Source organism: Mauremys reevesii, linkage group 7 (assembly GCF_016161935.1).
Source record: "Mauremys reevesii isolate NIE-2019 linkage group 7, ASM1616193v1, whole genome shotgun sequence".
NCBI classification, from domain to species: Eukaryota; Metazoa; Chordata; order Testudines; family Geoemydidae; genus Mauremys; species Mauremys reevesii.
Genome location: NC_052629.1, coordinates 92,691,526 through 92,716,593, shown reverse-complemented (window position 1 = coordinate 92,716,593; position 25,068 = coordinate 92,691,526). Strand labels below are relative to the sequence as shown.

Here is a 25,068-nt window from a genome sequence, read left to right as displayed (position 1 = left end):
CATTGAAATCTGGATGGTCACCCTTAGACTGGGGAACGACAATTCCTCTTTGAGTGATTGTTCATGTGTATTCCACAGCCATGTGCACTGGTGCTGGAAGTTTTTCCCCTAGCAGTACCGGTAGCGGGGAGTGCCCCCCGCAATCCCTGGAGTGGCGCCTGCCTGGCACAGTATAAGGGGAGCTGTGCGCTCCCCCCACCCTCAGTTCCTTCTTGCCGCCAGTGAAGGTGCATTGGAACGGCTCAGCTCCAGCCTTACTGCAGCTTGTCCCCAGAACTGTTCATTCAGTAGTACCTGTAGTCAGTTTAGTTTTCAGTGAAGTTTAGTTAGTTAGTAAGCCCAGGCTGGGGCATGCCCCAGGATTTAAGTCGTGCAGCTCCTGTAGGCATTCTATGCCAAGGAGTGACCCGCACACAGAGTGTCTGTGCTGCTTGGGAGATACCCATATCAGCGAAAGGTGCAAGATCTACAAGTGGTTCAAGCCCAGGACTAAAAAAGAAAGGGACATTAGACTCCGGGCCATCCTGATGGAGTCGGTGCTGGCCCTGACCCCAGCATGCCACTCCGATCTGGTACCCAGCACCACAGAGATCCTCTGGTACCTTCGACTACTCGGCACCGCTCCATTTCCACGGGGCATGCCAAGAGGACCGGAAAGACTCCTCCTTTGCAACGGCACCGAGGGAAGTCTGGGACAGGGACTAGGCCCATGTCGGGTAGTCCTTGGTCCCCATCGGGCCCTAGGCCTCCGGCTCACACAGAGCGGAGTAGCCCGGCCCCTTTGGGGCAGGCCTCTCCAGATGTCTGGATGCCATCTACACCCAAAGCCCTCTAGGTGGCTAAGGACGTCATATCCATGCCAGTGCCAGGACTGCTGCCCATGTCGGCCCCATGCTCCAGAAGCAAGCTGCTGCTGGGATGGCTGCAGTCGCCCCTGGCCCAGTACTGGTCTCGGTTGAAGGAACGTTCCTGACACCGCTCACCGCCCAGCGACTGTTCAGGGCTCAGTCCATGTGGATAGCCCTTGACGCCAGGTAGACTGTCTGGATGGGTGCCATCCAATCGGGACTCCTGGCACCCCTTGTCTTCATGGAGCGAGCACAGACGGGACCGTGGCGGACGTTGCCAATGGTCCTCGTCTCAAAGGCGGTGCCGCAGTCGGTCGCAGCATGACCGTCAATGCCGTTCCAGCTCGGAATCCTGCTCAAAGTCTCTGCCAAGGCACCGTAGCTCCAGGTGTCAATCGCCGGCTCCTTGCCGTCACGGGTCTGTCCGTCGAGACCGCTCGCGGAGCAGCTACTACCATTGGTGCTGTTCTCCCGCCTCGAGGTCACGGTCCCATGGTCGATGTAGATCCCGACACCGCCGCCACTCCCGGTCCAGAGGCAGCAGCGTGTCGTACGCCAGCCCGACCTCCGCTCTCAGTCACCCGTCTACAGGCCAGGCTAGCCAGCCTGATCGTCCAGCCTCGCCAGTGCCTCAGCAAATGCAGTGGCACCGTGTGTTGTGGCCAGCCCAGTGGTGCCAGTGGGCACTGTGGCCTCCAGCACAGCCCCCAGTCGGGGCTCGCTCGGTGGCTGGGGCGTCGGAAGCACTATCGGCCTCCTTCCCAAGACCGCCGAGGAAAGAGTCAATGGGACCCATTTCCTTGGTGCCGTGCCCGGAGTCCGACCAGGTGGTGGCTCCTCCGGTGCCAACTGACACCTAAAGTACCGCACCGGCCTCCTCGCCCCATCATGAGGAACCGATTGCGGCCCCATCCCCCTCCGTCCCACAGGAGGACTACTGGGCCCATCAAGAATTACTAAAAAGGGTGGTAGCGAGCCTCCGTCTCCAGGCAGAGGAAATGGAGGAGCCCTCAGGCTCCCTGTTCAATGTTCTGTCCCTCTCGGCACCGGGCAAGGTGGCCTTGCCGCTCCACGAAGGGATGGCGAGAATTTCAAGTGCCCCGTGGCAAACACCAGCCTCTTTGGCTCCCATCTCTAAGAAGGCAGAGTGCAAGTACTTTGTACCCACTAAGGGGCACGAGTATTTGTATACCCACCTGGCGCCCAACTCCTTGGTGGTCAAGTCGGTCAACCACAGGGAGCGACAGAGGCAGCCAGCCCCGACCCCAAAGAACAAAGACTCTCGGAGGCTGGATGCTTTTGGGAGAAAAATTTATTCATCGTCAAGCTTCCAGTTGAGAGTAGCAAACCATCAGGCTCTCCTGGGTCGCTACAAGTTTAATCTCTGGGGATCCCTCCCCAAGTTCGAGGACTCCCTCCGGGAGCGTGATAGAAAGGAGTTTAAGGCGCTCGTGGAGGAAGGGGCAGCTGCCACAAGGGCGTCTCTGCAGGCCGCTTCGGATGTAGCGGACACGGCCGCACAGTCCGTGGCCTCGGCGGTGTCCATGAGACCGGCATCCTGGCTTCTGCTCTCCAGGCCGTCCAGTGAAGCGCAGTCATCGATGCAGGATCTCCCTTTTGACGGGAAGGCACTGTTTGCGGAGGAAACAGACACAAGGCTGCACGGCATGAAAGACTCCCACACGGCCCTCCAGACCTTGGGCCTCTCTGTCTCTGCTCCGGCAAAACCCAAGTTCAAGCCACAGCAGGCTCCCGCCCAGGCCACCCTCCCAAAATATGAGGCCGCCCATAAGAAGCAACGGGACTATAAGAAACACCCACAAAGACAATACCGGCCTGCCCCCCAGCCTGGGTCCTCTAAGGGCAAGCAGGCAGGTAAAAGGCGGTTTTGACAAGACGCTTGGGGGTACCCCACTAGTTTTCAGCAGGGATCCACCCCCAATAAAGCTCCCTTTTTCCAATCGATTGTGTGCGTTCCTCCCGGAATGGTCGCAGCTCACCTCAGACTGTTGGGTCCTCGACACCATCTCCCGAGGTTACACCCTCCAGTTTACCTCCTATCCGCCCAACCACCTCCCACACCCATCCCTCTTGGGGGACCCATCACACAAGGCTCTGCTCGAGCAGGAGGTCGGGAGGCTCCTGGAACTAGGAGCGATAGAGGTGGTGCCCAAGGAGTTCCTGGGCAAGGGGTATTACTCCTGGTATTTCCTTATCCTGAAGGCCAAAGTGGGACTCAGACCCATACTGGACCTGCGAGGTCTGAACCAGTACTTGGTAAAACTCAAGTTTCGCATGGTTTCCATGGCCTCCATCATCCCCTTCCAGGATCCCGGAGATTGGTATGCAGCCCTCAATCTGCAGGACGCGTACTTCCACGTCCACATATTCGAGGGGCACAGGCACTTCCTCCGTTTGGTGGTGGAACAGAATCCTCCAATTCACGGTCCTCCTGTTTGGTCTGTCCACTGCTCACAGGGTCTTTACAAAGTGCATGTCGGTAGTAGCGGCCTACCTCAGGTGCCGGGTGGGGGGGGTGTCCAGATATTCCCCTATCTGGACAACTGGCTGGTCAAGGGCACCTCCCAATTGCAGAGGAGGGATCATGTGGCGCTCCTCCTGTCCACATGTACCGCACTGGGCCTGTTGGTAAACAACACCAAGTCCACGTTAGTCCCGGTCCAACGCATAGAGTTTATTGGGGCGCTCCTGGACGCAACATCGGCCAGGGCCTCTCTCCCCCCCGACAGGATCGAGACCCTGAAAGGGATCATTGACTCGATTGTAAGGTTTTCGGTGACGACAGCTAGGTCTTGCCTACAGCTGCTAGGTCACATGTTGGTGTGCACGTATATGGTCCGCCACGCCAGGCTCTGGATGAGGCCCCTCTAACTCTGGCTGGCCTCGCAGTTCTTGGACAAGGTCCTCACCCTGCCGAACTCGGTGACCACCTCCCTGCGGTGGTGGTCCACACCGAGCAACATGCGCCGGGGAGTCCCGTTTAGGGGCAGGGCCCTGTCCATGGAGCTGGTGTCCGATGCATCAGACCTGGGCTGGGGAGCCCATGTGGGGAATTTTCAGACCCAAGGCCTGTGGTCTCCACAAGACCTGACCCTTCACATAAACATCAAGGAACTCAGAGCGGTGCAGCTGGCGTGTACGGCCTTCCGCTCACACCTGAAGGGCAAGGTAGTCAGGGTTCTCACGGACAACATCGCCTCAATGTTCTATATCAACAGGCAAGGCAGGGCCCGATCCTCCGCCCTCTGTCACGAAGCCCTCAGTCTGTGGGACATCCACCTAAAAGCCTTTCACCTACCGGGTGCCTGGAACGTTAGGGCGGATCGCTTGAGCAGGGATTTTTCCTCTCAGCATGAGTGGTCCCTACACCTGGAAGTGGCCCTCTAGCTTTTCCAGAGGTGGGGAACTCCCCAGGTGGACCTATTCGTGACCCGAAAGAACCGACGATGCCCCCGGTTCTGCTGCAGGGGGGCCTGGGGAGGGGTGCTATCTCCGATGCCTTTATCCTGCTCTGGTCAGGCCAATTCCTATATGCCTTCCCCCTGTTCCGCTGATCAGCAGAGTCCTAGAGAAAATAAAGATGGACAAGGCCAGGGTTCTCCTCATTGCCCTGGCATGGCCCAGGCAGCCTCTTGGGCCTGGTGGTGGCTCCGCCATGGCCGTTGCCACGCCGTCCGGACCTGCTCTCTCAGGACTGGGGCCGTCTCCTCCACCCCAACCTGGCAGCTCTTCACCTCATGGTGTGGCTGCTCAGTGGCTAGGTGGCGAGGAGAGGACATGCTCAGCTTGGGTTCAGTGCATCCTCCTTGAGAGTAGACAGCCCTCCACTTGCCGCTCCTACATGGCGAAGTGGTCTCATTTTGCTAGGTGGGCAACGGACCAAGGTGTATCCCCAACGACCGCCCCAATCTAGCTTATCCTCGATTACCTCCTCTGCCTGAGGGCCCAGGGCTTGGCGCCCTCATCAGTCAGGGTGCATCTGGCAGCCATATCTGCTTTCCATCCCCCAGTGCAAGGTCACACGGTGTCCCCCCATGCCGGTTCCTTAAGGGTTTGGACTGGCCGGTTCCTTAAGGGTTTGGACCAGCTTTACCCATATTCTAAGCCCCTGGTTCTGCAGTGGGACCTGAATCTGGTGCTGGCTTGGCTTACGGGGCCCCCGTTTGAGCCGCTGGTCACATGTTCCTGGTCTCACCTCTCATGGAAGGTGGCCTTCCTGGTTGCTATCACGTCAGCCAGGCGGGTCTCGGAGCTCAGGGCCCTGACCTCAGAGCCACTGTATACTGTGTTTCATAAGGACAAGGTCCTGCTCTGCCCACACCCCGCGTTCCTCCCGATTCTCCGCCTACCACATGGGTCAGGACATTTTTCTACCAGTCCTTTGCCCCAAACCACACGTGACTTATGAGGAACGCCACGCTCGATGTGAGGCAGGCTCTGGCTTTCTACCTTGAGCGAACCAAACTGTTCAGAGTCCTCACAGCTGTTTGTCGCCTCAGCTGAGCGCGTGAGAGGCCAGCTGATTTCCACTCAGCAGCTGTCCAACTGGATCACTTCATGCATCAGCTCTTGTTATGAGTTGGCGGGTGTTCCCCTGCTGCCTATTGTTAGGGCACACTCGACGTAGGCGCAGGCCTCGTCGGCTGCCTTTGTGGCCCACGTCCCTATTCAGGACATTTGTAGGGCCGCCATGTGGTCTTCGGTTCACACGTTCACCTCGCACTATGCGATAGTCTCCCAAATCAGGGATGACACTGGGTTCAGCAGTGCGGTACTCCAGCCCGAGAATTTGTGAACCCCTACCCACCTCCAGCAGATACAGCTTGGAACCACCTGCTGTGGAATACACATGAGCAATCACTCGAAGAAGAAAAGGCAGTTACCTTTTTCCATAACTGGTATTCTTCAAGATGTGTTGCTCATGTGTATTCCACATCCTGCCCTCCTTCCCTGCTGCCGGAGTTGTCTGGTAAGAAGGAACTGAGGGTGGGGGGAGCGCGCAGCTCCCCTTATACCACTGCAGGCAGGCACCACTCCGGGGGCACAGGGGGCGCTCCCTCCCCCCGCCCCGGGTACTGTTAGGGGAAAAACTTCCAGCACCGGTGCACGTGGCGAGCATGCCCACCTACTGTGGAATAGACATGAGCAACACATCTCGAAGAACACCAGTTACGGAAAAAGGTAACTGTGTTATATGGAACGTCTCCCTCCCTCTGTGATGTTGCATTGGTGCCATTTCTCAGACAGAAAATATCATATTGCCGCTACATAAATCCATAGTATGTCCACATCTTGAATACTGTGTGCAGATGTGGTTGCCCCATCTCAAAAAAGATATATTGGAATTGGAAAAGGTTCAGAAAAGGGCAACAAAAATTATTAGGGGTATGGAATGGCTTCCGTATGAGGAGAGATTAATAAGACTGGGACTTTGCAGCTTGGACAAGAGACAACTAAAGGGAATATGATTGAGATCTATAAAATCATGACTGGTGTGGAGAAAGTAAATAAGGAAGTGTTATTTACTCCTTCTCATAACACAAGAACTAGAGGGCACCAAATGGGCAGCAGGTTTAAAACAAACAAAAGGAAGTATTTTTTTCACACAACACACAGTCAACCTGTGGAACTCTTTGCCAGAGGATGTTGTGAAGGCCAAGACTATAACAGAGTTTAAAAAAGAACGAGTTAAATTCATGGATAGGTCTATCAATGGCTATTAGGGATGGTGTCCCTAACCTCTGTTTGCCAGAAGCTAGGAATGGGTGAGAGGGGATGGATCACTTGATGATTACCTGTTCTGTTCCTTCCCTCTGGGGCACCTGGCATTGGTCACTGTCGGAAGACAGGATATTGGGCTAGATGGACCTTTGGTCCGACTCAGTATGGCCATTCTTACGTTCTTATGCCTCTTACTCCAGATCGCCTCTAAAATGGAAGGGGAGCAACTATGACTGTCTAAATATATTTGTAAAGAGGTGCCACCTTCGATGGGTTTGTGGGTAGGAGGTGATCCTGTTCCTACTGACCATCTCTGTTGCTAGGGATGACTTTTCTTGAGTTAAGAAAGTGGACAAACACCTTATTCCAAATTAAGAGCGTCAGGAGAGGCAGCCTGATCCAGTGGATAGGACCCTAGAAGGGGACTCAGGAGGCCGGCGTTCAGTGCCTCACACTGCAAATGACTTGCTGTGTGACCTTGGATAAGTTGCCTCCCATCGGTGTCTGAAATAGAGCTAGACAGGAGCTCCTGGTTCCCACTCCCCTGTTTAGACCACTTGACTAAGCATGGTGCAGTTGAGGGTGGGGGGCCCCCACAAACCTAGTTTTCCGATAGATCAGAATCCTTCGCAGGTTTAGCTTGTGCATCAGGGTGAAATCCTGACTCCACTGGCGTCCATCAGTGGGAAATTTGCCATTGATTTCCGTGGAGCCAGGATGTTCCCCCAGCAGTTATAGCTTTTTCTTTTAACAGGTATCCTGTTCCTGTAAATGTTGATTTAAGTGTGTGTCGGGGGATTGGGGGGTGTTTGTTTTTTGGCTATGTGTTGTTTTGCTTTGGTGTACAAACCAGTATTCATTTAACAACCCTGTATGTAAGTTGTGTGCACTTAACAAAGAGGAAAACAAACGCGTTATAATAGTGGAACTTGCAACACTTTGAAACCGCTTCAAGGTGAACTTCTGGCTTCCTTTGCTTTGTAGTGAATGAGCCTCTCATTGCTTCACAAGAACCCCTAATAAAAACAGGAGGGGGGTTAAATAAACACTAATTACACTAATGGCAGAGGCCGACTCCCACCCTTTTGTGCCTCCTCTCCCATTGTTCAGCTGCAAGCTACAAGGAATGTAAAGGATCTTGGTCCAGTTGAGTTCACCTTCAGAATAACCCATCTGACGTGTTTGGGAAGTTCTGATTTGTTCCTTGTAATCTAACCATTGGATTAAGTCTAGCATTCGGGTTTTTACCAAGCTAGATAGATTTGTGACTTCAGGCCTGAAGACAGTTACTGATAAGACCTATGAAACAGCAGTTACTCCAGTTCCATCAGGATTCTTGTGATATTTTGGTGTTTAAAGCCCCAGTTCCTGCAGTCAAGTTGTTATGCAAAAATGTTCCTTTTTATAACGAAAGCCCAGTTTCTAGCCCTCATGGCTGCAGAGAAAAGCTTGAAAATATGAACCTGAAAAGATCCAAAACCAGTGGAGGAAAAAAACGACCCCAAGGCTCAAAATGTAGCACTTTTGCCAATCTCATTTTTGGTAGCCCTGACTTGTGTTTTTTAAACACTTGGAATTGGCCGTATTGGTTATTGCATTAGATAAATGGGGTGAACTGCTAACCCGGGATGAAGTACTTCTCTGAGGCCCAAGGAGGTCCTGGAAAGATTGGTTTCTGGAGTTGCATTGCTCCCTTACTTGGTTGGGTTGTTTCACAAGCGAATGCAGACAGAAAGGAAACAGATTTCCTTTCGGTTTCACTTTCAGAATGCCATTAGGCAGCCTTTGTGGTTCTGCCCTTGGCTTTTACTGGGTGCTCTAGTAGAGCTAGGACAGCATGGTTGTTCCCAGCTAGAGCCACTGGAAAAATTAATAGTTTAGTGGGAATGGAGCATCTCCATTTACTTTCTCCGTTTACCTCTGAGTCTAGTGTTGCCACCTGGCACCTTTCGTGAGCACCGAAAATCCACATTTTGTGATTCTTCCCCTTGCCCTGTTGCATTATATTCTCAGAGAATAGTGTATATGGGAATGTGGTGGGCATGAAAGGCACCAGAGCAACAGCACTGGAAACAGAAGTCATCTTTTTATCCGAAGACCAGGTATAGCATGGACAGTGGCAGCAAAAACATCCCCGCCACTGCCTCTCCAAAGCAGCTCAGTCCTGATCCTGATAAGCACTTCCATGGCTGGGAGGATAGTTTCATTTCTGTGGCCATTCACTATTTGGCCTCTTTGCATAAGGCAAGAATATCACTAAGGCTGCCAGCTCATGTTCATGATGTTTCCCTTCTTCTTTGCACCCTCCACTTGGATTTGTTTCTCTACAAAGACAGATTATGTAACAAAACCATCTTGCTCTCCCAGTTTTCTGAAAAGCCTTACAAGTTCTGGTGAGGCAACGCAAACATGTTTCAGAGATGCGGGAAGTGCTTTCCTGAAGAGGTTGTCCTCATGGTGCCTTATATTTCTGGGTAGCAGAGAAGATTGTGATCTGAATGAGGCTAGAGTGCTGTCACCTAACAAATAAACAGATGTATAGATATACTGGTAAACCTGAATCCTCATCTGTGAAGAACGGTTCCAGCAGAAGGCAATGGCTGTAGATTAACTTCCTAGAAAATCGACACATCCCGTCTACTCCATGTGAGCTGTCCCAAGTGGTTGGGCTTTACAAAGATAGGTGAAAAATACCATAGCAAAGCATAGAAAAATAGCTTCAATTCTTCAACTGTGATCTCCCTGCTAATGTTCCTGAAGGGAACAGACAGGAAGCTCTTATTGCAGTGTGCTTTTAGCAAAAATGAAGCCCGGGGACTGCTGGGTTAGGAAATGCAGTTTGCTAATGGTTTAAAATGCTGTTTATATAAACGGCTTTACACAAATTCCACTCTGCCCATGCTGATTGCACAAGCCTTTTCATGGGAATCATTTTTTAAAAAGCATTTTCCTGAACAGTTCTCTGCGATGGCCGTCTCTGCGGTGCAGAAGGAGCCTTAATGGCCAAACCAGGGTAGAGACTTGCATGTTGAGGTAGCCATCAGACAAAGCACATGCCAGAGGAAATCCGCCTGTGTGCTGTTGAGGGCAGCGCAGTCTGGAAGCAGGGCAGAGTCTCACTGGAAACATAAGATTCTGGAAAATAACCTCTTGGGATAATGGTTTGCTTTCCAGAAATGGGTGTTGAGTCCAGCAGCTTCCGTACTCACTAGTTCTTGCTCCAGTATATCTCAGGAGAGGTTTCCTTCTCTATCACTTCTGCAGTTCAGCAACTACCGAGCTCATGATGGGTGGAATAGGCAGATTCTATCCTTGTGGTTCCAGGATAGACAACAGCAGCAACAGAGGGTTTATTGAGGAGAAGTGTCTTTCTCCTTTCCTTGTGCAGATAATTGATGGTTTCTACCTGCATCATTCTCCTGGATGTTTGTTCTGCAGTAGCGGGCTTGCTCTGTTTTTCAAACTTCGTTTATGCTCTCCTGTATTTAAATCATTGTTCATCAGGCTCATGAATGACTGTAGATGTAGCTAGGGAATGGTATTGCCATGTACTGTGTAGCAGATCATGTGAGATCTTTGCGGGAAAGGAGATGATGGAGGAGAATGGATTTCTCTCTCTTTCATCTAGCAGATTAATTCTGAGGGAGGTCCCCTGGTTTGTGCTGTTTCCACCTCTGTGTAGGTGGCAACCCTAACTGTATTTCATTGGCTATTGTTTGAGGGAATGCTGCAGCTTTCCTCGCTGCGTGAGAGCTCACTCACGGTTGTAGGGGAGGTCATTATGTTTTCCCAAGGGGGTTATTGTATCTGCTAATCTGGACTCACAGATATTGTGTCTTTTGTCTGGGCTTGCTGTTGCTATAGAAGAGAGAACCCCAGTTTGACGGGCACTTACCAAAAGAGGAGATGCATGAGGTCAAGGAAGGAGGAAAGAGAAGGGATATGCTGGAATGTTGAGCCTTAGGTTTTTAATTTTCACAGCAAAGTGAATGTTGAAAAACGGTCCTTTAGATGTTACATTTGCTTGCAGAGCCTGAAGAGGGCTGCCTAGCACAACTGGATTGTTTTACAAGGAGGCGTTATTGGTGTTAACGCTGACAGAGAGAATCTCTGTGGAGAAGAAACTCTTGCGGAAAAAGGATCACTCAAACCCTTCATTCCACCACAACTGTAGCTGCTCTTAGGAGCATTTCCCAAGCACAGGGGCTATTTTAATAAGAGTAAAACTCAGACGTTGAATATGTTATATGAGTGGCATGATGCAGTTGTTGTGAAATGACACTTTAAGACTGTTTATGGTAACTGCGGTATGTAAACTCTTCACATTGCCTGGGAAAGGAGTGCATATGATATAGGTGAAGCACAGGAACTATGCTTTTATGAACGTGATTCTCATGACTGCAAGTGATTGCTTATGGTATGACTGACTGTTTCCCACTTGATGACGATTACTTCAGTCAGTTAATAGTAACGCAGCCTGGAAATGGGTTGTAAAAAGGCCAGGCCTAAAAGATAGGAAAGAAGGAACTCAGCGTGGTTATACCTTCCGCATGAGCTTAACTCTGTGATGACCCCTCGTGTAAATGATGGGGGCCTCCATTGGGCAGGTCCCCTTCCCTCCAAATCATAAGCATGTAACATCCTTGTGGGGCCTACAGTAATTACTGTCCTATTATCATTTTTCCATCCGAGCATTTAGTGTATTTTTTTGCTTTCAGTGAAATTTAGCAGCTGGAAACCATCCATTGAGATCAGTGATCTGCAAACTGTGGGGTGCACCCCCTAGGGGGCACCTAGCAATGTTACGGGGGGTGCACAGTGGGGCCTAGGCCAGCCCCCACAGGGAGCGGGGAAGGAGCACCCCACTCTGCCCCTAGACCAGCTCTGCCCCTAGCTCCACTCCACCCCACCCCCTGCTCTGTCCCCAGCCAAGCCCCACTTCTACCCCCAGCCACATCTCTGCTCCACCCCCAGCTCAGCTCTGCTCTCATTCCCTCTCTGCCCCCAGCTCCTCCCCCATCCCCAGTTCTGCCCCCAGCTCCACCTTCAGCCTAAACTCCTCTGCTGAGCCAACTGTGCAGTATGGAGGAAGGAGGGCACCACTGGTTTAGATACTTCTCTGGCTCCCATCACTATAGCATCGGAGTCCCTTTCAAGTATTTAAAAGTGGATATAACAATCTCTGTCTTCCTAGGAGAAATAACTTGATTAGTTTGTAGATCGCCTGTCTGCTTTGCTTGTCTGTGTGAGAGTGAGTTGTGTGGGTTGGGTGTCTGTGCGAAGGAATTATTGAGGGAAAGCTAAACCAAACTGATGGATTTTTAACTTTCATAGAATCATAGAATCTCAGGGTTGGAAGGGACCTCAGGAGGTCATCTAGTCCAACCCCCTGCTCAAAGCAGGACCAAACCCAACTAAATCATCCCAGCCAGGGCTTTGTCAAGCCTGACCTTAAAAACCTCTAAGGAAGGAGATTCCACCACCTCCCTAGGTAACCCATTCCAGTTCTTCACCACCCTACTAGTGAAAAAGTTTTTCCTAATGTCCAACCTAAACCTCCCCCTCTGCAACTTGAGACCATTACTCCTTGTTCTGTCATCTTCTACCACTGAGAACAGTCTAGATCCATCCTCTTTGGAACCCCCTTTCAGGTATCAAATCCCCCCTCATTCTTCTCTTCTGCAGGCTAAACAATCTCAGTTCCCTCAGCCACTCCTCATAAGTCATGTGCTCCAGCCCCCTAATCATTTTTGTTGCCCTCCGCTGGACTCTCTCCAGTTTATCCACATCCTTCTTGTAGTGTGGGGCCCAAAACTGGACACAGTACTCCAAATGAGGCCTCACCAGTGCTGAATAGAGGGGAATGATCACATCCCTTGATCTGCTGGAAATGCCCCTACTTATACAACCCAAAATGCCATTAGCCTTCTTGGCAACAAGGGCACACTGTTGACTCATATTCAGTTTTTCGTCCACCATAACCCCTAGGTCCTTTTCTGCAGAACTGCTGCCCAGCCATTCGGTCCCTAGTCTGTAGCAGTGCATGGGATTCTTCCGTCCTAAGTGCAGGACTCTGCACTTGTCCTTGTTGAACCTCATCATATTTCTTTTGGCCCAATCCTCTAATTTGTCTAGGTCCCTCTGTATCCTATCCCTACCCTCCAGCGTATCAACCACTCCTCCCAGTTTAGTGTCATCTGCAAACTTGCTAAGGGTGCAGTCCACACCATCCTCCAGATCGTTAATGAAGATATTGAACAAAACCGGCCCCAGCACTGACCCTTGGGGCACTAGACATGGAACCATTGATTACTACCCGTTGAGCCCGACCATCTAGCCAGTTTTCTATCCACCTTACTGTCCATTCATCCAGCCCATACTTCTTTAACTTGCTGGCAAGAATACTGTGGGAGACTGTATCAAAAGCTTTGCTAAAGTCCAGAAATAGCACATCCACTGCTTTCCCCTCATCCACAGAACCGGTTATCTCATCATAGAAGGCAATTAGGTTAGTCAGGCATGACTTGCCCCATGGTGAATCCATGCTGACTGTTCCTGATCACTTTCCCCTTCTTTAAGTGGTTCAGAATTGATTCCTTGAGGACCTGTTCCATGATTTTTCCAGGGACTGAGGTGAGACTGACTGGCCTGTAGTTCCCTGGATCTTCCTTCTTCCCTTTTTTAAAGATGGGCACTACATTAGCTTTTTTCCAGTCATCCGGGACCTCCCCTGATCGCCATGATTTTTCAAAGATAATGGCCAATGGCTCTGCAATCTCATCGGCCAACTCCTTTAGCACCCTCGGATGCAGTGCATCCGGCCCCATGGACTTGTGCTCGTCCAGCTTTTCTAAATAGTCCCGAACTACTTCTTTCTCCACAGAGAGCTGGTCACCTCCTCCCCATACCGTGCTGCAGAGTGCAGCTGTCTGGGAGCTGACCTTGTCTGTGAAGACAGAGGCAAAAAAAGCATTGAGTACACTAGCTTTCTCCACATCCTCTGTCACTAGGTTCCCTCCCTCATTCAGCAAGGGGCCCACACTTTCCTTGACTTTCTTCTTGTTGCTAACATACCTGAAGAAACCCTTCTTGTTACTCCTAACATCTCCGGCTAGCTGCAACTCCAAGCGTGATTTGGCCTTCCTAATTTCACTCCTGCATGCCTGAGCGATACTTGTATACTCCTCCCTGGTTATTTGTCCAATCTTCCACTTCTTGTAAGCTGTTTTTTTGTGTTTAAGACGAGCAAGGATTTCACTGTTAAGCCAAGCTGGTCGCCTGCCATATTTACTTTTCTTCCTACACATATTTCGTTTTGATGGTAGTGAGGTCCCTGGTCCCTTTTTGTCTTTCAGGTATGAGTTCCAGAATCTAGGCCCACCTGTGGTGAAAGTTCTGTCTCCTTCATTCCTGAGCCTGCCCCTGAGGACCGACTGCTCTATTACTCCAATGGAACACAGCTATTGTGGTAGGTCAAGTATATAGAGCGAGAGGTGTTCTCAGGTAGGTAGGGTCAATGCATGAAGGAAACCAGGACTATGTGACCAGCCACCCATCAGTAGACCATCAACACATTGCCCCATGCACCACCAGAAATTCCTGGAGAGCACTGTGGGATACTGACATAAGGCATCTGTGGAGATTAATACCTTTTCATGGGAGATTGAAATCCAGCTGTTAATCAGCCTCTGACATTGCTGTCATTCACTTTAATCTTTCAAATAGCATGAAAATAAACAGTTATTGAGCACGTAGAAATATGTTTCTAACTAGAGGATGAGAATTCTGTAAAGGAAAACTTGTCTTGCAGTGGGGTAGCTGTTGTGTATATTTCTGAAAATTCCCATATGCCATCAGGGCAACCTGCACAGTCATAATCTTGTGGCTAGAAAAACCTGTTGTAGGTGTTGACATTTTCCAGGGGTAAAGGTCATGTCTCCGAAGCCCTCTCAATCCTAAGTAGCATGCTACAAGACTAGACCCTAGTCTGTCTCTCTCCTGCATGCACTGGGTTTCTTTATGTAATCTCCTCAAGGTAGAGGAAATCTGATACAAAATTATTCACATAATCTAACAAAAATAATGGGTTAAATACACACAGAGAAAAGGAAAGGTGAGCCAGGCTTGAAAGAATATCATCATCATCATGAAAAAGACCTGTAAGAACACACCCTGAATCATTTGCTTCAGTATACAAGAATACTGAACTAAACTTACACAGAGTTGTAATGATATGTTCTGAGCTAAAATTAACTAGGGTTCTCTTCCATTATCTGCACTGAAAATTGGAGATGCTATCCCTTTGTAGCCTGAACATTCAAACCAGCAGCTTCCCATGCTATTCACTTCCTAGCCTGAACAGTTCTAAATACCCAGACCTTTAGACCACTCAGCAGAAAGCCTGGGTCTTGGCTTTACTTGGAGTGGAAGCAATCACCTGGATACCCCGCCCCAGCCTTGGCAGAAAAATCTGGACGGTGCATTTTAGTTTCCTTTTGAGATTTAGAATATGTGTGAGTTGCCTTCGCAAGTGGCATGCAGCCAGCATAATATTCTCCACAAAACAATAGTCTGGAACTATTTCCACTGCTGAAATAAATGTCATTGCACCAATGCAACCATGGTTCTTCTTTGAGAAGCCTACGTGTGTGTGCTCGCCAGATGCGCCGGTGCCGGAAGTTTTTCCCTCAGTAGTATCCATAGGGGACTGGCTCTGGTGCCCCCTGGAGTGGCGTGCATATGCCACAGCATATAGGGTGCCACTGGCCCCCTCCACCCTCAGTTCCTTCTTGCCACCAGTGACAGTGCATGGAACTGGTGCTGCTTCAGCTAGAGCTGTTGCTTTTTGTTTGTTCAAATTCATTTTCCTCTTGCAAATATTACTGTATATAGTTTCCCTCTAGTTTAGTTCAACCTATTTACGTTAGAGACTTAGTAGGTCCCTAAAGGGACTTCGCCTCGGAATGGGGCATGCCCCAGTCCTCAGGCTCTAAATCTTGTAATCACTGTAAAAGGCCCATGCTCATTAGTGATCCACATAATAGTTGTTTACGGTGCTTGGGCAAAGGTCACATTAGTGATAAATGCAAAATCTGTAAGTCCTTCAAGCCCAGGATGAAGAAGGAGTGTGACATTAATTTGAAGGTGGTCCTGATGGAGTCTGCCCTTACCCCGATGCCGGAGCAGCACTCAGATTCTTGGTGCGCAGCGCCCCAACGGTACTGTCTACTATTTGGCACCGGTCTCTTTCCATGGCTCCAGCTAAGAAGCCCAGGAAGACAGGGTGAGGAAGCTTCCCGCAAAGGAAAGGACAAGTCTGGGGTGGACCAAGGCCCTGTCTCGGGCGCCTCTTCACTCCCTTCAGGATCCCGGGCCCCAGTTCCGGTCAAGCAGTGTAGCCCAGCCCGTTCCCCGCCGGCTACCCACGCCGAAGGCCCTCCAAGCGGTGCAAGAGATTATGTCCCTCCTGGTGCCGCTCACTCCATCCCCTGTGGGGTCCCAATCCCGAGGTAAACCCGCCTTGGGACCACCACAGTCTCCACCTTTCCGTAGCGACGTCCCGCCAAAGGTCACCCTCTCACAGCTGCCACGCTTCTGACCATAATAGGCCAAATCCTCATAGCCCCATAGCCCCATTCGGTCTCTGGACCTAGGACAAGGGCAGAGAGACTTGAGGCATAGCTCACTGGTAACCGGGTGCAGACCTCTGGATACAGGTACCCACCGGCAGGAGTTTCAGAGTCAGCACCCGAAATTTCCGTGGCACTGGTACTGCTCCAGGGACAGGTCAAGGGACCCACGGTACCGTTCCCTAGACTGTCACCGATCCCCCCAGGGCGGCATCACCGCATGTGGCTACATCTTCACAACGCCAAGCTGCTCCAATTCCCAGTACCGCTCGTTAAACGTGAGGCATAGATCGCTGGCCCGGGGCTGTTGCGGATGCGCCGAGCGCCACCAGTCGCCGAGGCCCTGATTCAGACGCTAGTTGAGGTCAGCCAGATCCAACTCCAGGAGGGGCGACCGTTACTGATTGGGACAGAGCCACCAATCAGCCCAATCTTGGTCACAGGAGAGCAACTGCTTGGGCTCTGGCTTAGGTTTGGAGCAAGGTTCCCTAGTGGCAGGACAGGTTCTGGCACTTACAGTGCAGATTACGTTGGCGGAACTGCAGCCGGGCCCGTGGCCTCAGACTCCGTGGCTGGCACAGAGGTACCCATGGGGGTTCACTCAGCCCTCTCAGTCTGCCCGCTTGGTATCCAGAACTTCGGAGAGACCGGCAACCACCCTCTCCCACCCCACTCCAGCCCAAGAGGCCTTGGCTGCAGGCACCCCACAGGCACAGGAGGAAGTGGGTGAGCAAGCTGCCAGACCACCTGTGGTGGCGGAGGACCCCTTGCTACCAGCTTCCTCCTCATCATCGCCAGATGAGGCCATAGTTGGGCTGTGACGTTGCACTCCATATATTTATGGAAATATGCTTATGAGTGTAAATATTATGTAACTGGAATATGCTTTATGCAAAAGGTCTCTTGTAAGGTATGAGTACAAAGCTTATAATCTACTGTGTTCATCCTATTTGTATGAATGTATCATTCTTTTATCTGAAGCTATAAATATGAAGTATAACTCTGAAGTCCTATTGTAACTATGCAAAGTGTGGGCCATTAATGGTGGCTTGGAATCTTGATGGCTCCCATTAACTAGGACAATTGGTTGTAAATAGCTCTGTTTACTTGTAAGCTTTCCTGTATACATGGGTGCCAGCCAGTGGGCAATGAACATGTGATCATGTCACTGTCACTGGATTAAACCTGGAATTTTTCTTAAACCTTGTCAAGAGGAAGGACCCTGAGAGGGAAGAAAGAAAAGTGCCATGCATGTGCCTGAAAACAAAAAGGCAGAAACAAGGGGAAATGCTTGGAACAGAAATCCTCTAGTTCCTAACTGAGCTGGAACCAAGGAGAACTGTACTAGAAAGCCAGAAAGAAGAACCAAGGGGGAAGGGAGTCTGTGAAAGAGAGAGTCTGTGAAAGATGTGAAGTGAGAGAATTTTCTGTATTTTTCTGTGAGATTTTTATTTAAATGTGCATTTTTTTATTTGTTTGTTTTTTTGTTTTTGTTTTTGTTACTTTGTTTTCTGTTTTTTTTTGTTTTTACTTTTTATAAAAATTATTTTTAATTTTTTCACTTTAACTTTTTAGTTATTAGTAAATAAAGAGCAACAGCCTATTATGCATAATATAGTTTGATGTTATCTTGGGGGTGTTAATTTCTGTATTTATTTATAAGTTTATTATGTTTTAAAAATTTTAAATGGATTATTTGGGGTTTGGGAGCTGGGTGTCTTGGTGCTTTGGGGGCTGGGTATGCTGAGTGGTGAGAGTGAGTTTCAGTCTAAGTCTGCAGCTTTGGGGTTGGGCTTTGGGTGGTGTGCAGCTCTGGTCACAGTTCAAGTGTGGGAGAGCAACAGGGCTGTGTTCAAGCAGGCTCTGTCTGTCCAACTCAAAGGTAGTTTCAAGGAGTCTCAGCACATCACAGCACATCAGGTGACAAGACCCACAGCACAGGGGTCCACAGGGCCCCAGGGTCCAGGGGCCCAAGGTGAATCAGAGGAGTGCATCAGGAGCTAGGAAAGACAGGGCCCCAGGCTTAGAGGAACTCCCAGCTTCTCCCTCCCAGGCCCCTCTCTTTGGCCCTTGCTGCCCCTGGCCTGCCCTACATGCCCCCCCCTTGCCAAACTGCCCTGCCCTTGCGCCCTCCCCCTGGCCCTGCCTCCTGCTTGCCAGAGCCTGAGGGCAGGTGCCATCCAAGGGGGCCTCCACCAACTTTTATAGTACTTTGCTCCCCCCAGGGGTGGTCAAGGTCAGGGAGACCACAGGTCAATGGGGGAATAAAGTGGGGGGTAAGACTAAAAAGAGAGATTCAGAAAGACTAGAAGAAGAGTTAAAGAAGTTTATCTATTAAGACTCAGTTGGTGTCCGTGCATCAACCAGGCAGGCCTTGCTAGGATTTTTTTATTTTAGGGCAGGGCATTGCTAATGTTCTGAGGAGAGCACCCTTCCTGAGGATTCTGGGAAGACTTTCTGAAGATTCTGGATGAGGACCAGGCAACAGCAGCCAGAGCAGCATTCCAGCATACAGCAGCACCATACTCCTGGCAGAGGCATGTTTTGCATGGCCATTCTGGCATCTGCTCCTCTCTGGTCTTTCCTTCTGGTCTCACCTTGTCCAATGCAACTCCTTCCTGCAGCAGCCCTGGCCACACACACAGCACACACATGACCATTAAGCTCCAGATTCCAGATTATTCCCGCATGACCATAAAAACACTGCAAAAACCCCCGCGCCTGCCTGGGGGCTGCGCCATAGCGGTTAGCAGCCAGAGCCAGCAGCAGGCCAGAGCCTCCTCCAGGAGCCTCTCCCCAAAAGATCCAGCAGCAGGGCAGAGTGCCCCCAGCCACCAACCTGGTCACATGCCCCAGGTGGGCTCGACCAGACAGACAGACAGGCAGGCAGCTTTTTGACCTGGCGACCCGAGGGCTTACCCACCAGACAGGGCGACTCTCTGCACCCTCAGACTGTGGTCCCATGTGGTCCCCGGAGGAATTGACACTACACATAAATGCCAAAGAGCTCAGGGTGGTGTGCAGAACATGCGTGGTCTTCTAACCTCACCTGTTGGGCAGAGTCCTTACAGACAACACAAACACAATGTCGACATCAAGGTGGGCAGTGTGGAGCGTGATCCTCAGCCTTTGCCAGTGCTCTCTTCTGTCTCTGGGACTTTGACCACAGACAGATCCAAGAAACGTCCACCACCTTCCGGGTGCCAAGAACATGATAGCAGATCACCTAAGCAAGGACTTCTCCTCTTACCATGAGTGGATGCTCCACCCTGAGGTAGCTAGAATGATCTTCCAGAGGGTGAGAACCTGAACTTTTTCCGCCACCCAAGGCAGAGCAAGAAGCCACCAGGTTTTTACAGACAAGCAGACAGAGTCTGAGCCTCTCTCCTCTCTCTTTCCTTCTGCTGTAGGGCCAGGAAGGAAGTTCCATCCGATTCCACTCATCAGCAAGGTCCTAGGTAAAAAAAAAGAAAAGAGGAGCGGGAGTTTTTCTCTTTTCTTCTTGCTCATGTGTATTCCACAATAAGTGTGCGTTCTTGCCATGTGAACTGGTGCCAGAAGTTTTTCCCCTAGCAGTACCCATATGGGAGCGCCCCTAGTGACCCCTGGAGTGGCGCCTCCATGTCACAGTATAAGGGGTGCTGTGCGCTCCCCCCACCCTCAGTTCCTTCCCGCCAGTGAAGGTGCCTCGGAACTGCTCTGCTCCAGCTTGTCTGCAGCTTTCCTCCAGAACTCTTGTTCATTCAGAGTAGTAGTACCTGTAGTTAAAGTAGTTAGTGTAACTTAGTTTAGTTTAGTGCACCTGGGCCAGGGCATGCCCCGTGCCCCGGGTTTTAAGTCATGCGACCCTTGCAGGCGACTGATGCCAGTGAGTGATCCACACACGGACTGTTTACACTGTCTGGGCGAAACCTGCAAGCTGCCCAGGACGTTATGTCCATGCCAGTCCCAGGGGCACCGCCAATGCTGGCTCCATGGTCCAGAGGCAAGCCACCACTGGGATCTCCACAGTCGTCCCCGGCTCGGTACCATTCACGGTCGAGGGAATGTTCCTGACGCTGTTCTCCGCTCGGCGACCATCCCGTGCGTAGTCCATGATGGTCACCGTTGATCCCCAACCAGGTTGTCTGGTTGGGTTCCGACTGACAGGGGCTCCAGGCACTGCTCAGCCTCAAGGAGCAGGCCCCATTGAGACTGAGATAGACACCACTGAAGGTCTTTGTCTCCGACGGGCTACCGTAGCTGGTCATGACATCAACGTCGACACCGTTCCCATTCATTGTCTCGCTCCAGGACCCACCATGGCACTGCTCCCGCACTTCCGGGCATTGATCGCCATTGCCTTGCCGTCGTGGATCCACCCTCCGGAGCTGATAGCAGAGCAGCTGCTACTGGCGGTACCGTTCCTCCACGTTGGGATCGTGGTCTCGTGGTTGGCACCGTTCCCGATGCTGCCGCTTCTCCTGGTCCAGGGACAGCACCAGGTCATACGCCAGCCCGGCCTCCCTTCATAGTCATCCATCAATGGAACAGGCCAGTCAGGCTGAACAGCCTGTTCCACTGGTGCTGCAGCAGGTCCAGCGGCACCAGGTTCCATGGCCAGCACAGTGGTACCAATGGCCCTGTGGCCCCCGACGGAGCCCCCAGTGGGGGCTCGCTTGGTGGCCAAAGCCTTGGACCAGCCATCGGCCTTCCTGTCCTAGCCTCCGAGAAAGGAGTCAGTGGGACGTGCGTCTTCAGTGCCATGCCCGGAGGGCAACCAAGTGGTGGGTCCTCCGGTACCGGCAGACATGCAAAGTACTGCGCCTGCCTCCTTGCCCACCCCGATGAGGCGATTGTGGTCCCTCCTCCCTCCATCCTGCAGGAGGACCTTACAGCCCACCAGGAACTATTGAAAAGGGTGGCATTAAGCCCCAGCCTTCAGGCCAAGGAGGTGGAGGAGCCCTCGGACTCCCTCTTCAATGTCTTATCCACCTCAGTGCCGGGCAGGGTGGATCTCCCACTCCACGAAGGGTGGCAAAAATTTCAAATGCCTTGTGGCTTCTTTGCCCCCCATCTCTAAGAGGGCTGAACAGAAGTACTTTGTGCCTGCCAAGGGGCATGAATACTTGTACACCCACCCTGCCCCCAACTCCCTGGTGGTCGAGATGGTCAATTACAGGGAGTGGCAGGGCCAACCAACCCCTACTCCGAAAAATAAAGACTCGAGGAGGCTGGACTCATTTGTGAGAGAGGTTTATTCATCCTCAAGTTTCCAGTTAAGGGTGGCGAACCATCAGGCTCTCCTGTGTCAGTATGAATTCAATTTGTGGAGCTCTCTGCCCAGATCTGAGAACTCCCTCCGGAGCATGACAGGAAGGAGTTCAAAGCTCTGGTGGAGGAGGGTACAGCAGCTGCCAGGACGACCCTGCAGGCAGCATTGGATGCAGCAGATAAGGCTGCACTGTCTATGGCTGCCGCGGTGTCCATGAGGAGGGCATTGTGGCTCCTGCTGTCTGAACTGTCCAGTGAGGCGCACAACTCCTTGCAGGACCACCTGTTTGATGACAAGGCTCTGCTTGCGGAACAGACGGACGTGAAGCTGCATGGCCTGAAAGATTCCTGCACTATGCTTAAGACACTTGGCCTCTATGTCCCGGCTCTGGCTAGACCTAAGTTTAAGCTGCAGCAGGCTACCACCCACTCTAAATACGAGCCCCCTCATAAAAAGTTGCAGGACTATAAGAAATGCCTGCAGAGGCAGTCCCGGTCTGCCTCCCAGCCGGGGTCCTCCATGGGCAAACAGGCGGGGAAACAGAAGTTTTGATGGGATGCCCGGGGGTGACCTACCAGTTCACATCAGGGATCCACCCGCAATAAAGCTTCCCTTCACCAACTGGTTGTGTGCTTTTCTCCTGGAGTGGTCGCGGCTGACCTCAGACCAATGGGTCCTCAACACCATCTCCCAGGGCCTCACCCTCCAGTTTACCTCAACCCCACCCAATCACCCTGCACCCCCATCCCTCCTGGGGGACCCCTCTCAGGAGGCCCTGCTCAAGCAGGAGGTGGGGCGGCTCCTTGGTTTAGGAGTGGTGGAAGTGGTGCCAGTGGAGTTCAAACACAAGGGGTACTACTTCTGCTATTTCCTTATCCCAAAGGCCAAAGGGGGGCTCAGGCCCATCCTGGATCTGCGAGGCCTGAACCAGTACATGGTAAAGCTCAAGTTTTGCATGGTCTCTCTGGCCTCCATCATTCCCTCCCTGGATCCTGGGGACTGGTACGCCGCCCTCGACCTTCAGGATGCATACTTCCACATTCATATATTTGAGGGGCACAGGCGTTTCCTCTGTTTCACGGTTGGGCAAGAGCACTACCAATTTACGGTCCCCCCGTTTGGCCTGTCCACTGCTCCCAGGGTATTCACAAAGTGCATGTCTGTGGTGGTGGCCTACCTCAGATGTCGTGGGGTCCAGATTTTCCCCTATCTGGATGACTGGCTGGTCAAGGGAAGCTCCTGGTCGCAGGTGCGGGATCACGTGGTGCTCCTCCTGTCCACATGTGCCACCCTGGGCCTGTTGGCAAAAGACGGACAAGGCCCGGGTCCTCCTGATTGCCCCGGCGTGGCCCAGGCAACATTGGTACAGGACCTTCATGAGCCTGGCGGTCGATCTGCCATGGCTGTTACCGTCTCGCCCGGACCTGCTCTCTCAGGGCCAGGGCTGCCTCCTCCACCCCAACCTAGCGGCACTCCAGCTCATGACGGGGCTGCTCAATGGTTAGGCCGGGAGGAAGGGATGTGCTCGGAGGGGGTTCAGCGTGTCCTCTTGGAAAGCAGGCGACATTCCACGTGTTGAGCCTACTTGGCAAAGTGGTCTCGGTTTTCCCTATGGACGGCTGAAAGGGGCGTTTCCCCCCGTGGCTGCCCTGATCCATCTCATTTTAGACTATCTCCTGCACCTTAGAGCCCAAGGCCTGGTGCCCTCGTCCATCAAGGTGCACCTGGCAGCCATATCAGCCTTCCACCCACCGGTGCAGGGGCACACGGTCTTCTCCCATGCTATGACTGGCTGATTCCTTAAGGGATTGAGTCATCTCTCTGGGAAGGGCCTGGAGAAGGCAGGCTGGAAAGGACTTACAGGGAGCAGTGTAGGCTCCTGAGGGAAGTCCTGAAGAAGGGCCTGAAGAAGCAAGGAAGTCCCTGGGAAAAGCTGCCACCATCCCTGGGGAGGGGAGGCAGTGGGGAAACCTGCTGGGAAGAAGAAGTTCTAGGGAGAAAGCCCTGGGAAGCAGTGCTCAGCTTACAGCACCTAGGAGAGCTCTGCAGGGCCCGGGATTAGGAGCAAAGCTCTCAGAACTTCAGCGTAGCCCAAGAGGGGCGGAAAAGCTGTTTGTTTAGATGCTTATTTGGATTTTCAGCTGGACTTCTGTTACCCCAGAAGGGGGTTGAACTTAAAAGGTGACCTGGCTGGAGGACTGGGCTATGGAAGATGTAGATGGAGACAGGCCATTGCAGCACCAAAGAAGTGGTCAACATGGGGTACTAGAGGTGAAACTGCCTGCAATGCCAGGTCCTGACACCTGGGGGTGCTATAGAGGTGAGTGGAACCCTTTAAAACCTAAGTGCTTTCCTGAATCAAGCACTTTAATGATGTGGGGGTGCTCTAAACTCGAACGTCTCCCTGCTTTCCTGTTCTCATTCATCCATCTACTTCCCTAGCGTGCTTCTCCCTGTCTTTGGGGCCTGATGATCTGAGGAGATGAACATAGGCAATTCCATCCCCAGCATTGCTGTTGCTCTGTTGTGAACTGCTCAAATACATATTTAAAAAACAAACATAACATGATGTTTTGTGCCAGAGCTGGTGCCTTATACCCAGGGAATCTGGTGTCTGCTATTCAGAGGGGGAAACTGGAAGAGAAGTACCCTGCCACCAGCTAACTCCTATTTTGTTTAAGTTCTTGAGGCTATGGGTTGCCTCTCTGTTCCCTATAGTTTTCTTAAAGAGCAGGCACAGATGAAGAAAAGTGATAAATCAAGTTTCTTCTTAATGTTAAAAAATCCAAACAGGGTAAGTGTGTACAAAGAGATAAGAGGTTCATAAGAGTATATCTATACACACACTCAGAGAGAAAACACTATGCATCTAGAGGAAAAATGTTCCAAAAATGGCATTTAAAACCCTCCCAGAAAACTCCCCAAATGATTACTAGTTCTTATCTGCGTAACAACAACTGTGGCTGGTGCTCGTCTATGGGGACTGAACCTGGATCTAAGAGCATGAGACTCTCCTGCTTGAGATAACAGTCTAGGTATAGGGTTTTCAGAAGTGCCCAAATAACAAGTCTTAGGCAATGCGATTTATGCTCCTAGATCACTTTGGCATATTTGAAAATCACATCCGTATCCATGAGCTCAAAGACAGTAGCGGACTTGAAGACCTTGACATGTGGTATAGGTAGTAGTGTGGGACAAAGAGCCATACTGTGTTAGCCTGGGTTACTATTATCCATCCACAGAGACTCAAATCAAGATGTTAGCTGAATATACGTTCTGATTTTTTTTCTGCTACGTTTTCAGTACTTACCCTTTGCTCCAGAAGAAACAGGAGGAAGTTGAACTCAGTGCTCCAATCTGCATTATACCAATTAGAACGTTACAACTGAATCCTGCCACTCCTTCCCCATTAATGAGAGCAGTCTCTTGCTGTGGCTGGTAGGTCTAAATGCCAATGAGAGCGTTAGAACAACTAGATGACCTGGCAAACTGTAGGATATTGGGTACACATGGCTAAGGGTGGCTCAGAAGTACAATAACTGAGATTCCTAGCAAAGACCTCTAAGGATTTTGCATCAGCTGGCTGGTACACTAA

General features: G+C 51.3%; 1 long non-coding RNA gene across 2 annotated transcripts in view; it reads right to left on the bottom strand.

Moving 5' to 3' along the window:
• Positions 1-2,304: 2,304 nt before the first annotated feature.
• The window catches only part of LOC120368786, a 34,190-nt gene continuing 11,426 nt past the window's right edge, over positions 2,305-25,068 (bottom strand). Inside the window, exons 1-3 of one of the 2 annotated variants that reach the window (XR_005582786.1) lie at positions 4,168-4,404; positions 3,364-3,491; positions 2,305-2,479 (exon numbers count right to left, since the gene is read on the bottom strand). This is a non-coding gene — a long non-coding RNA (uncharacterized LOC120368786). Of the gene's footprint in view, positions 2,480-3,363; positions 3,492-4,167; positions 4,405-25,068 lie in introns of those variants that run through there. The other variant, XR_005582787.1, reaches the window with a different exon arrangement.